Source organism: Narcine bancroftii, chromosome 7, assembly GCF_036971445.1.
Source record: "Narcine bancroftii isolate sNarBan1 chromosome 7, sNarBan1.hap1, whole genome shotgun sequence".
In the NCBI taxonomy this organism is placed as follows: Eukaryota; Metazoa; Chordata; class Chondrichthyes; order Torpediniformes; family Narcinidae; genus Narcine; species Narcine bancroftii.
In genome coordinates, this window is record NC_091475.1 from 103,394,081 (window position 1) to 103,408,704 (window position 14,624).

A 14,624-nucleotide genomic window follows, 5' to 3' on the forward strand; every position below is an offset into this window, starting at 1 on the left:
TCTGTTCTCACTGTGCCATCAGAAAAGAGATATCGATGTCACAAGACTTGCAATGCCAGGTTCAGGAACAGCTGCTACTCCTCCACCATCAGACTCCTCAACAAGAAAATCAATCAGAGACTCATTCATTTTTTGGCAATTAATTTTTTCTTTCCTCTCTGTATTGCATGGTTGCTTATATTTCTTTGTTTACATATATACATTGTGTATTTAAGTGGTAATTCTACCTTGCATGCAGGAAAAAGGATCTCAGGGTTGTATGTGATGTCATGGCAATAAATCTGAATCTGGCACAGTAAAAGTTTGCTGTTTGAAAATGTTACAACAGTATTGACTTCTGTGGGTTGCAAAGAATTTGGATGGTTGACCAGGTGCAGATCCTTGTATTTGCATTTACTTTGTTCGAAACCAGACCTGGGTAATAGTGGAACAGAAGATTAAAATGGGGGACAACTGGAAACTTGTCAACCTTGTGAATTGAAGTGGTTTCTGCAAAGTGGTCACCCAATCTGGGTTTTATTCCCACATTGTCGAAAAAAAAACCCACAAATAAACACCAAATACAATATATTAAATTGATATAAGCAGAATTGAATTGCTGTTTTACTGCAAGAAATATTTGGATCCCAGAATGTTGGGAAATTACAACATTAAAGGACAGTTGTTCTATCTCTTGGATATAAATTTCCTATGAGAAGAGATTGATGTATGGAGTCTCATTGAGAACAAAAAAAAATTTGAGGCTGATGGGATGGAAGGAGAGGACAAGGGACACTATCCTTGTCAGGCTGAGAAAGTGGTTGAGAACAAAGCTGCTGAAAATATACAAGATGGCGTTGAGAGAAATCTGAATCTCCAATGGGTAGAGGGAAAGCCACAGTTAAGGACAAAAGAAAACACCCCAGAAATTTCTGTGTGAAAATACTTTGTGTCAAACAAAATAGGATTGCTAAGTATCTTGATTGCTGCTCCTCTCAAATGAATAGAAGGCCTCAAGAATCTGGTTGAGTGGAGGAATATTTAAGATGACTCTGGGAGTCTGTGGGCTTGTAATATTTTTTTGATTCTGACATAGTCCCCATAATCATGAACCTAATAATTGATGCAGAAAAGGACAATATGAAAATGAGACCAGGTGAAAATTAGCAGCAAAGGTAATCATTTTCTTGTCCAGTCTAAATTGTACAATTGAAGTTGTCATTGTAATAGAAAAAAAGAAATGAAGGAGAGAATCTTGAGTCTGACCTTTTTTTAACTTAAGTTATATGACAAGTCAAAAAAAAATGAATATCATTATTCAGCCAGTATGGACTTTGTTTAAATGAAAATCCTTTATTTTTGATCTGAGTTGCAGCCTATTTTAATTTTTTTATATGTAGAATAATGTCACGGTAATAGGCCCTTCTGGCCCAGCAGCCCATGCCTCCCCAATACACAATTTAACCTGCAAATCAGTCCATTGTTTTTGGAGGGTGGGAGGAAACCATGCAGATCATGGAGAGAATGTACAAACTTGATTGGCAGCACCGGATTTGAACCTGGGACGCTGGCACAGTAATAGCACTGCACTAACCCCAATTCTAACTATGCCTTCTTATTTGTTGGAAGTCATCTTGGATGAATACAAGAATAGGGAACAGGAATAGGCTGTCTGGCCTTAAAAGAAACTTGTGCCATTTATTAAGACAATAGATGATATTCTACCGTACTGTCATTTACTTGTGCAATCTTTTTGCCTCTTGATTGTCTTCATATCCTGAAATCTGTATATTTTTGTTTGAATGAAACTGGTGCTTGTACCTCCACAGCTTTTGACGAGAAAATTTCAACCCGTCACTATCCAATTCAAGAAATATATCCTCAAATCTATTGGAAATAACCTCCCCTTATCCTGAGGCATGGACCCTGAGCTTTAGTGTCTCAACCAAGGAAATTACCTCCAAGAATCAAACTGTAAGAATGGTGTAAGTTTTAATGATGTTAAATCTCTGCCTTAAACTACAGAGAATAGACCTGGTTTACTCTCACCTTAAATGGAAAATTCACCGTCAGGAAATAGTTCGGTGAATTTTCTTTGCAATACCTCTATGGTGAGAATTTCTTCAGATAAAGTTAGCAGAATTATACAGGTATTCTCACCATGGCCATCAAATAATTGCACAGTCACCTACCCTCCTGAATAGCTTCCTGTCATGAAGGCCAACATAGCATTTGCCTTCCAAATTCCTTGGAGTACTTGCATGTTAGCTGGGTAACATTGAGAGTGAGGTTGTTGGTACACCATTCAGCCATGTTTTCAATGCTGACTCACCCCTTTTATACAACCCACAACCATGGCATTGTCAGCAAATTTGTAGATGGTGTTACTGTAGTACTGAGCCACTCTGTCATCGGTGTAGAGCAGGAGGTTAAGAATGCAGCCCTGTGGTGCTATGGTACTGAGAGATTGTAGAGGAGATGTTCTTACTAATCCTCAATTCCTGATGGTCTTAGGTCAAAGATGCTGTGTGCTAGATGGGAAAATTCCTCGATAATTCTTTGAGCCCTATTTAAGCAACACTCCTAGTGAATCTCACAATAGAGGAAAGAGAGACCCATATTGGGGAATTCCTATGTTGCTGGAGGTGCAACTATTTGATTGAGCACTATTTTGTCCAGTGAGTAATTGGCCCCTAGCAGTATTTATCCCTTGACCAACTTGAAACAGTAAGTAAAGCACAGGAACAGACCCTTTGGCCCACATATCTGTACCAAACATGATGACCAAATCAAACTCTTGTGTCCATCCTCCTTCATATCCATGTATCAATCCAGAAATCTCTTAAATGCTATGTGATATCTGCTTCCACCCTGCTCCTGGCAGCCAATTCTAAACATCTGATCCCTTTAAAAATATTTGCTCAACACATCTTTCTTAAACTTTCTCCAACCGACCTTCAATGCATAACCACTTGTGTGTGATGCATTTGCCGAAGTGAAAAGGTTCTGACTATAAATACCTCTTATGATTTTATCCACCTCCACCAGATTGTCCTTCAAGCTTCTACATTGCAGAAAAACATCCCGTTTGTTCCGTCTCTTCCCATTACATGTGTACTCTAAACCAAGCAACATCATTATAAACTTCTTCTGTACCCTTTCCAAAGCCTGCATGTCTTTCCTGTGATGGAGCAACTGGATTACATGCAATATCCAAGTGCAGCTTTACATAAGTTTTATAAAGCTGTAACATTGCTTCCTTACTTGGAACTCAATGCCCTGCCCAATGAAAGCAAACAAACCATGGACCACCTTTATCACCCTATCTCCTCATATAGCTACTTTCAATTATATTTGGAACTGGACCCCCATATCCATTTGCGCATCAATACTTTTAATTGTATACGTTCCCTTTGTATTTAACCCATGTAGGTCAGCACAACATTAAGTGCTGAAGGGTCTATACTGTGCTGTAATGTTCTGTGTTCTAAAATGCATAATCTCAAATGACACATCAAATAATGTTTCCCTACCCATGTCTGATCTACATCCTGGTGGGGTTTTTTTTATATAAATCACTGCACTGTCCAAAACTCTGTCAATATTTGTATCATTTTGAAACTTACTACCCCACCTATCAACCTTTTAATTCAAGTTATCTATGTGTAACTTAACAGAATTCCAAACAGTAATCCCTGTCTGCTCTCAGGCTTCCAGTCTGAATTAACAGTGTTCCATTGCTATCCTCTATCTTCTTTAAGCTAGCCTTGGCTTGGCATTGAATGCTCATTATTACTATTTATGTTCTTCTCCTTGGTAAACATTGATGCAAAGTACCTGTACTCATTTAGTACCTTGCCCACGTCCTCTGACTCCAAGCATGTGTTCTCTTCTTTATCCTTGAGTGGCCCTTTTCTTTCCCTCGTCATCCTCTTGTTTCTTATGCAAATATCAAAAACTTTAGGATTTTCTTTTATCCTACTTATCAAAAACATCTTTTGGCCCAGTTTGGTCTTCCTAATACCCTGATTCTGCAGCCCAAGGGCCTGTCACATGGTTGTCAGCTTCCTGAACATTGCTTATGCATCTATTTTCCTTGACTAAATACATTATCTCTTTTATCATCCAAGATTCTCTTGTCTTGCCATTCTTACCTTCCTTTGCCCTGGAACAAGCCAGTCCTGGACTCTAATCTGTTGATCCTAAAACAACTCCTCCTAATTAACTCTGTCTAGCTCATGTTTAATCATGTCATAATTTACCCTCTCCAAATTTAGTACTAGTAATTACTTTATTGTCATCGTTTAAGATAGCGCAACAAAATTAAAAAGCACAATCGCGGTACCATACAACATACAAGAGCATATAAAAACAAGAAAGAGAAAAAAAAAGCAACATTAAAACAATACAGAATACAAATACACTAAATGACAGAGTTTAATTTTCGAATGGTTCTGGGATAAAAACTGTTCTTGAGTCTGTTTGTCCATAATTTAATGGACCTATATCGTCTACCTGAGTGCAATAAGTCAAACAGATAATAGCCCAGATAAGCAGAGTCCTTAAGAATATTAGTTACCTTCCTGATACAGTGAGATCAAAATAAATCCTCCAAAGGAGACAAGGAAAGCCCCATGATCTTCTGAACTGCATTGATAACCCTTTGGAGATCCCTCTTATATGCTGCTGTACAGCTGGCAAACCACACATGACTACAATAAGTCAGCACACTTTCAATAGAGTAGCAATGGAAGGACATCAATAACTTCTGTAGATTAATTTTCCTAAGGATTCTCAGGAAATGGAGATGTTGATGTGCCTTCTTGACTATAGTGGTGATATTAATAGTCAAAGATAGATACTCCGCCATATACATTCCCAGAAGCTTGAAATTCATAACTCTTTCCACCCAGTCCCCGTAATATACAATGGAGCTGGGGCCATACTATTTCTCCTAAAATCCATTACGAGCTCTTTCATCTTTAATACCAGATTATTTTCTGAGCAACACAGTGTGTGGATTTCGTCTCTAAAGGTTGATTCATCACCCCTTGAAATGAGCCCAACCACAGTCATGTCATCTGCATATTTTATGATGGTACTAGAGGAATAATCGGAGGCACAGTTGAAGGTATAAAGAGAGTACAATATTGGGCTCAACACACAGCCCTGCAGGGAACCAGTGCTAAGTGTGAGAGTGAGGGAATAATGAGCATCTATTTTTACAGTCTGGGAATGATTTGCTAAAAAGTCCTTTATCCATAGACAAATTGATCTACAAAGTCCTAAGTCAGCAAGTTTTCCAACCAGTCTGCCTGGAGTAACCATATTAAAAGCTGAACTGAAGTTTATAAAAAGCATTCTCACATAGCATCCCTGTTCTAAGTGGTCAATGCTAAGTGGAGAACAGTGGCAATAGCATCCACAGTAGACGTATTAGCCCTGTAAGCAAACTGGTATGGATTAAGGCTGGATGTAAGACTGGCTTTATAATGTGCTGCAAAACCAGCCCCACAAAGTACTTCATAATAACCGGTGTTAAAGCAAGCGGACAATAATCATTGAGGCCCTTGATATCCTTCTTAGGCAGATTGCAGCAGCCTTTAGGTAAGGCAGAATGATAGATTTTGACAGGGACCTGATGAAAATCTTCGTGAAGACCTCAGAGAGATGGTTCGCACACCCTGCCTGGCATACCATCTAAGCACCTGTGGGGACATGACCGTTAGGGGCCAGTGAGTGTGTTACATCCATCTCTTCTGCTTCCACCTCAAATCAAGCAAAAAAAATGGTTGAGATCCTTGACCAGCCTAATATCACCATCAACAGTGTTTTATAATTGGTGAAGTGCTGGATGCTCTGCGACATTCGCCGTGGTTCAATCCTCCTCCTACAGGCCACTTTAGCATTTCCTGATATATCTCCTCAAGGTGGCTCTAGCCACATTGTGCAGTACATAATCTGCTGACCTAAAAATAATATCATGGTCCCTGAGAAAAATTTTAACCTCCCTGGTCATCCAAGACCTTCTGATTGTGATGCACCCTGATCTGTTTGTCAGCACAATTCTTTAAATATCTAAATACTCCAAATCATTACTTAAGATGTCCCAGTTGGGCTGTTCAAAGCAATCCTGCAACTGCAAGGAAGCTCTTTCTCACCATGTTGTAACAATTTTTACAATGGGTGGAGCCCTTCTGCTCAGGGAGAATGTATGCTGGAAATAAAAGTATAGAAAGGTGATCCAACCAGCCAAAATGTGATAACGAAATTGACCTGAAACCTTTCTTGATACTTGAATAGACTTTATCAAGAGTCCTATTTTCCCCCAGTCACACAAATTTTGGGAGAACTGCTTTCATATCTGCATGGTTGAAATTTCCAGCAATGATGTAAGCTGCTTCCGGGTCCTTACTGTACTTTAAATTAATTAGCTTTGAGAAGAAAACCCAAAGCTATGTTCATATTAGCATCTAGTGATATACAAATAACAATTACAATAGTAAGCTCCTGTAGGGGTTAAATAGGTCTGCATTTAACTGCCAAGTACTCCAAACCTGGAAAACGATGTCATTGTTTTCTGAATTTGTGTACCAGTTGTTAAGCATCTACGTGCATAACCTTACCCCCTTACTTTTACCAGTGTCTTTATTTCTGTCCCAGTGGAACGCTGTCCATCCTGTTAATTCAATAGCAGCATCTGGGATAAGTGGATGTAGCTATGTCTCTGTTATTGGCATAATACAACAGTCATCAAGAAGTCTATTCTGTAGTTTCAATTCATTCATTTTGTTAGTGATAGATCTAACATTTGCTAGATAGTGGTGGTCTCGATGGCTGTCTTCTGAGCCTGTTGAGGGCCTTTCTACAAAGCCCAAGCTGCTCCTGGTCCATAACTGATCACTATTTCCAAAATGTTCCCCCACTGAAACTTCAATCAGCTGGCTGAGCTGATTTGCCAATACAGGGTCTTGTGTGGCCCCTTCCTGGTTGGATTATCAACATATTTGAAGAAGCCTCCGGAATGGGGATCCAAGATGGCAGTGAGGGGCTTGTAAGGTGATCCAAGAGCTCCCCAAGTAAAAGAGAATAAAGGATAGATTTAAGATCACCTAAAATAAAAAAAGACCCCAAAAAGAAGAAAGACACCAAGAATATGAATAGAAGAAAGAGTGAGAAGGGAAAGAAAAAATGGGAAACAGAATAGAGGAAAGGACTCCCCATGAGGTGGAGAGGCAGACTTGGGACCTAAACAGGCAGTGGCAGCAATAACAGTGGAGCCCCAAAGCTTTCCAAGGGAACAAAACTCGCCCGGGAAGGAGAAACACAATGGCCTCCATAAGGTTGGATCTCGACGGTGACGCGGGAAGGATGCAACAGAAGCAGCAGGAGTGCTGTTGGGCGCAGGAAATGTGGATGCCTGAGGTCGCAGGGGCCTAATCAAGGAGGAGTAGATGGTGACATGGGCAGCAACAGAAATGCTATTGGGCACTGGAGATTTGTGGACCCGAGCGGGCTGCGCCGTGGAGGAGTGAACGGTGACGGGAGCGCTGTTGGGCACGGGAGATTCAGGGACCAGAGGCAAGGGGAGTTGAGGTGGAATTAGCGGCGACGTGAGAGCTGTTGGATGCAGACAGTTCAGGAACCAGAGGTTTTGGGAACCGAGCTGAGGAGGAGTGGTCGGCGACGCTGGCAGCAGTGGAGAGAAGGTCCCCAAAGGCTGGAAGAAAAAGTAAAGTAGAAAATAAAGTCCAACCGGCGGGCATGAAGAGGTTGGGTCTCAGGCATCAGAGAGCATTCGAGATATCGGGCCTGAAGAACTCCAGGAGCAGCGCGGCCAGAGAGGATTTGGTGAAAGTGACGAGGCGGCCAAGAGTTGGAAAGTGAGGAAGAATGAGGGAGTAAAAGAAGGACAGGACAGTTCAAGGAGATGAAGGACAGATAAAGGGGGCAGAGGGCTTGGTGCCTTTTGCCAGAGACATACTGGAGGCCATTGGTCAGATGAAAATAACTTTGAAGGCACTAGTAGCAGGACAGGGGGGGGCAATCAAAGAAAGGCTGGATAACTTGACAGAAAGGGTATCTGAAACAGAAGAGAGAATTGAGAAAGTGGAAGACAGACTGGATAAGAGAGAAAAAAGGATAGGTAAGGATGTGGGAGAAAATAGATACATTAGAAAACATCAGCAGGAGGAATATGGTTAAAATTTGTGAGGGTCAAGGAGGGGAGACACATGGTGGGGTTCCTGAAAAAGTGGATCCAAGATGTACCAGGGAGGGAACAAATTGGAAATAGAATGGGCCCACTGGTCTCTCACCCTTACCACCCCCAGGGCCCAGGGCCAAACCAATGGCCATTCTCTGTCCTGATAAAGCTCCTTTTCTACCAGTATTAGATGAAGGCTTTAAGGAATGGTACAGATTTGATATTAAAAAAAAATTAAAGATTTATTAATTCAAAGTAACTTTTCTTTTGAACAATTGTCAGTTAAATTTAAGTTTTCTAATAGACATTTATTTAGATATTTGCAAGTTAGGAATTACTTTGTCTAAATTGAATGCTTTTCCTCGAATCTCCAATTCAAATATACCTGACATACTTTTTCAATCTACAATTTATCCATGGTGGATTTATTATCACATATTTCTAGTAATCTTTTGGATTTAAGATTGGCCCCAATGGCTAAGATTAAAAATGGGAGTGTGGTCTTAATATAACCTTTTCAGGTACTGTTTATTACAATTTAAGGTATACATAAAATGTATGTCTAAACTTAAATTATCCAGTTTCTAGGTGGATATTGATCCATTTTGTGAAAAGTGTAAAATTTTTGAAGTCGAACTAATTCATGTTTTGTCAGAGTCCTAAATTAGAAAGATATTACCTGGGATTCTTTTCCTGCGGGCCAGGCAGAATTTCTAATTACCAGTAAACTATACTCAAAGAATTGTAAACAATCTGTGCAAATGCAGAAGTATAAATATACAGAAATAATCATGAGCAAAATTAAAGTCCTTGCATTGGTCTTTAAATGGATATATTGTTTTGGTGTCTGATAGTTGACAAATAACAACTATTCCTGAACCCAGTCGTACAGATCCTGAGGATCTGGCAGCAGCAAGAACAATACATGTCCTGGGTTGTGTGGATCCTTGATAATTGCTGCTCCTCTCTGACAGCAACCTTCCATGCAGATATTTTTTATGATCGTGAGAGTTTTGCCTGTGATGTACTGGGCTGAGTCCACTATATTTTGCAAGATTTTTCATTCAGAGGTATTGTTGGTTCCACCATCCTCTGACGACACTTTCCTTATTCTAATATATCCTAATTTCAAAGTATCGTCTTCCAAAGTGTAAGCTGCATTATCCCAAATTTCGATTTCTTTAACCCAACAATTCAAACTCTGTGGCTGTTACTTTATGTAGTTTTAATTTGTTGATAGAATGGATAAACATTTTTGCATAACTTCGCATTAAGACTTTCATAACGATGAATAATAAAGCATTTACTGTATAATAGAGATATAAAAAGTATATGAAGATGCAAATGATATAAAATGTTTTTAAAGAGATACACAAATTCAAAGAAAAATTTCTGATGCTCACGCTTCCTTCACATCTTGTAGAATGTGAGGGAAGCCATTAGCCTGGGCAGATATTACAACCTATTACATCATAGTCACTGTAGTAACACAAACAATTGTTCTCTTAAAGAGACAGGCACAAATTAACTAAGAATTAGTAACACCGGTTTTAACCTTTTACGCGCCCCAGCCCTCCTCTCAGTATTAGGCCGTGATGCAGCATGTCAGCAAACTTTCCATTAAACATCTGTAGAAGTTTGCCAAGGTTTTCAATTACATTCCAAACCTTTGCAAACTCCTGAGGAACTTGAAGCGCTTTCTTGGCTAGCATTAATATGATGGATCCAGGATAGATCTCCAAGATGCATCTTCAAGATGCTCAATGAGAAACCTAGGAAAAGGCAGAGAAATAGCCTGTGATTATGATCGTATGTGTCTGCATGGGTTTCCTCCCAGATTTCATAGGAATGCCAGGTTTAAAAGGTTAATTGTGTACATGAGTATATTTGGGCAATATGGACTCGTGGGCCAAAAGAACCCTATTACTGTACTGATTCCCTAAATAATTTTTTAAAAAAAAATTCCCAGCACCGCTGCGTAGAGATTTGCCAAGTTATAAATCTGATACCCAGTCTAATCACTTTGTACTTAGTCCAAGCCTGAGTACATAAATGATATGATGTGCTACTAATGTGCCTGAAACTGAAAAGGCAGAAAAATGATGCAAAGCCTTATTTAGTTTTTCCTCATAAATTTGCTCAGAGTTGGATAATGTCAGGCCTGGTGACAAGACACTGCCCAGCCCAATGCACTTGAGCCCAAATGCCAAGCAGAACCGAAAACTTGTATCATCTTTTTTTAAAAACTCAACATTTTGTTTGAGTTTCCAGGTATCAGTCAAAAGTCTTTGGCCTCAAATCAACTTCTTTCTTTAATGACATTAAGACGTTTGAGGATTTGAAAGCCACTTATCACAAAAGCAGCCTCTGATCTGCTCTGGTTGCCAAGTATTTGTGATGCAATGAGTTAATGTGTACCATAAGGAAATTGACAGTTGGAGGTACATTAGCGTACCATATAATGCAAATGTTACTTCTTAAATCAAGCATGGATGGTACCCTTCTGCAGATAGACATGGATAAGAGTAAATGTTATTGGTACTCAACAAAAGAATATCTTGTTATGTATTAATCTTGAAATCACTCTGTAAATATCATTTTGTTGTTGAGTAAAATAAGAAGTCATGGTGGGGAGCTGGCTGATGGAGGACCTCAGTTTTCTTCAGGCTGACTTCCAGGCCAAACATTTTGGCAGTTTCCGCAAAACAGGACGTCAAGCGCTGAAGAGCTGGCTCTGAATGGGCAACTAAAGCAGCATCGTCTGCAAAGAGTAGTTCACGGACAAGTTTCTCTTGTGTCTTGGTGTGAGCTTGCAGGCGCCTCAGATTGAAGAGACTGCCATCCGTGCGGTACCGGATGTAAACAGCGTCTTCATTGTTGAGGTCTTTCATGGCTTGGTTCAGCATCATGCTGAAGAAGATTGAAAAGAGGGTTGGTGCGAGAATACAGCCTTGCTTCACGCCATTGTTAATGGAGAAGGGTTCAGAGAGCTCATTGCTGTATCTGACCCGACCTTGTTGGTTTTCGTGCAGTTGGATAATCATGTTGAGGAACTTTGGGGGGCATCCGATGCGCTCTAGTATTTGCCAAAGCCCTTTCCTGCTCACGGTGTCGAAGGCTTTGGTGAGGTCAACAAAGGTGATGTAGAGTCCTTTGTTTTGTTCTCTGCACTTTTCTTGGAGCTGTCTGAGAGCAAAGACCATATCAGTAGTTCCTCTGTTTGCGCGAAAGCCGCACTGTGATTCTGGGAGAATATTCTCGGCGACACTAGGTATTATTCTATTTAGGAGAATCCTAGCGAAGATTTTGCCTGCAATGGAGAGCAGCGTGATTCCCCTGTAGTTTGAGCAGTCTGATTTCTCGCCTTTGTTTTTGTACAGGGTGATGATGGTGGCATCACGAAGGTCCTGAGGCAGTTTTCCTTGGTCCCAACAAAGCTTGAAAAACTCATGCAGTTCGGCATGCAGAGTTTTGCCGCCAGCCTTCCAGACCTCTGGGGGGATTCCATCCATACCTGCTGCTTTGCCACTTTTCAGTTGTTCGATTGCCTTATATGTCTCATCCTGGGTGAGGACCTCATCCAGCTCTAGCCTTAGGGGTTGTTGAGGGAGCTGGAGCAGGGCGGAATCTTGGACTGAGCGGTTGGCACTGAAAAGAAATTGGAAGTGTTCTGACCATCGGTTGAGGATAGAGATCTTGTCGCTGAGGAGGACTTTGCCGTCTGAGCTGCGCAGCGGGCTTTGGACTTGGGGTGAGGGGCCGTACACAGCCTTTAGAGCCTCATAGAAACCCCTGAAGTCGCCAATGTCCATGCTGAGCTGGGTTCGTTTGGCAAGGCTAGTCCACCACTCATTTTGGATCTCCCGGAGTTTGCGCTGAAGATGGCTGCATGCGCGACGGAAGGCTTGTTTCTTCTCTGGACAGGACGGCTTTGTAAGGTGAGCCTGGTGGGCAGCTCGCTTCTTTGCCAGCAACTACCAGCCCCCCCACATCTCCATCGGGCACACAAAACTCAAAACAGTCAACCAGTTTACCTATCTCGGCTGCACCATTTCATCAGATGCAAGGATCGACAATGAGATAGACAACAGACTCGCCAAGGCAAATAGCGCCTTTGGAAGACTACACAAAAGAGTCTGGAAAAAACAACCAACTGAAAAACCTCACAAAGATAAGTGTATACAGAGCCGTTGTCATACCCACACTCCTGTTTGGCTCCGAATCATGGGTCCTCTACCGGCATCACCTACGGCTCCTAGAACGCTTCCACCAGCGTTGACTCCGCTCCATCCTCAACATTCATTGGAGCGCTTTCATCCCTAACGTCGAAGTACTCGAGATGGCAGAGGTCGACAGCATCGAGTCCACGCTGCTGAAGATCCAGCTGCGCTGGGTGGGTCACGTTTCCAGAATGGAGGACCATCGCCTTCCCAAGATCGTGTTATATGGCGAGCTCTGCACTGGCCACCGTGACAGAGGTGCACCAAAGAAAAGGTACAAGGACTGCCTAAAGAAATTTCTTGGTGCCTGCCACATTGACCACCGCCAGTGGGCTGATATCGCCTCAAACCGTGCATCTTGGCGCCTCACAGTTTGGCGGGCAGCAACCTCCTTTGAAGAAGACCGCAGAGCCCACCTCACTGACAAAAGGCAAAGGAGGAAAAACCCAACACCCAACCCCAACCAACCAATTTTCCCCTGCAACCACTGCAACCGTGTCTGCCTGTCCCGCATCGGACTTGTCAGCCACAAACGAGCCTGCAGCTGACGTGGACATTTACCCCCTCCATAAATCTTCGTCCGCGAAGCCAAGCCAAAGAAAAGAAAATAAGAAGTAAAATAAGAAGCTTTTCCTTTTATTGCTGAAGAATGCTTTCTGACACAAACTGTGGCTTTAAGATCAATTATTTGAGCATTCTTTATGTACTTAAAATTCCAGAAAGAAAAAATATTCTTCATACCTGCTTCATTAATGAGAGCATTGGGCAAAACTGATGAATGGTATTGGAACCAGGTGCTGAACTTAAAAATGGAGTTTCCACAATGCCTGAAAATGTTGTATGCCAAATGATGAATTTGTCAATTTATTGTTTTCTTATTTCAACATGGTTTAGAGATGGTGCATTTTTATTTGCGCTTGGTGAAAACATTGTTTTGTTGGGCAGAGTTGGTTATGCTGTCAAGTTTGTCCCACATCAGGATTTGAGGGACTGTTGAATATTTAAGATGGTCCCTACAGGGTAGCAAGGATTTGCTCAGTGATGGTTAATGCTAATAATTCAAAACTGGAACATAAATTTAAATTAGTAGTGCTGTCCTTTTCGATTATGTTGATAATTCCATTTTAAGTTTAGTTCAAAAGCAATCTTCTGCATATTGAATGGAAAATGGCTGCTGTAGCCAAACGGGAAAGTGAAAATAATTTTATATGATCACAGGATTCTATTTTATTTTCTATTTTCTCATCACTTCCACCCAACCTGGCTCCACTGTTTCATGAAACTTTTGTGGATAAAACACAAAACCAACTTGTATCTGCAAAATTCCATAACTTCCATTTTGAATTTTGTATTTGGAAATAAAAGGTATAAAGAAATTTGCTTTGTGCAAGGTATAATGTCATTTGGTAGAATTTATTCTCTCATTATTTACAATGTCCAGAATACTTGATTCTTTTTCCTTGAAAAGTGCTTTTACAGGTACTCCTCTACTTACGATGGGGCTGCATTCCATCAAACCCATTGTGAGTCAAAAAATTGCTTCAAAAAAGAATACAGGTATACGTTGTGTAACACCGACAGCACTGCATCAGTTTTCACACTGATTCCACCATCTCCCCACAGCCCTTTATCATCCCCAACACTGATCCCACTACTCCGTTCTCTCCCCACTGCCCCAAGCGCTCCCCTTGACCCTGCATCGGTCACCTATTGATCGCAATGCCCAATTCTCCCCTGACAGCACTGTATCTGTCCCCATACTGATCCTGCTGCCCCACTCTCTCCCAGCAGTGCTGTATCAGCCCCTGCAAGCTTTCCAACTGAACTAAAAGAATTGATTGACCAAGGAGGCTGGAAAGAATTCACCTCAGAGGAATTATCAGCATTTATTGGAAAAATCAATGATGCTTGCAATGACCTTGCAAGCATTACATGAAAGTAAATAATGATAGCCACACTACTGAACAACTGTAACTTCAAAAAACCATCATTTATTTTTAGACATACAGCACTCTAACAGGCCAATTCAGCCCTACAAGTCAATTTACACCCCATTAACCTGCATCCCAGTACTTTTTTTTTAAGGGTGGGAGGAAACAGGAGCCCCTGGAGAAAACCTACGCAAACATGGGGAGATCATATAAACTCCTTACAGACAGCGTGGGATTTGAACCTAGGTCTGGTCCCAATCACTGGCGCTATAAAGGCATTGCGCTAAC

The 14,624-nt window shown here is 41.2% G+C and overlaps 1 protein-coding gene across 7 annotated transcripts in view; it reads left to right on the forward strand.

The window, feature by feature from the left end:
- The window catches only part of tdrd3 (tudor domain containing 3), an 85,600-nt gene that overhangs the window by 1,675 nt on the left and 69,301 nt on the right, over window positions 1–14,624 (forward strand). The window contains exon 2 of one of the 7 annotated variants that reach the window (XM_069890663.1): window positions 1,809–1,953. The exons of the other annotated variants lie outside the window; for them this stretch is intronic. The gene's annotated coding sequence lies outside the window, so the exon portion shown is untranslated. The remainder of the gene's footprint in view (window positions 1–1,808; window positions 1,954–14,624) is intronic. 7 annotated transcript variants of the gene reach the window in all.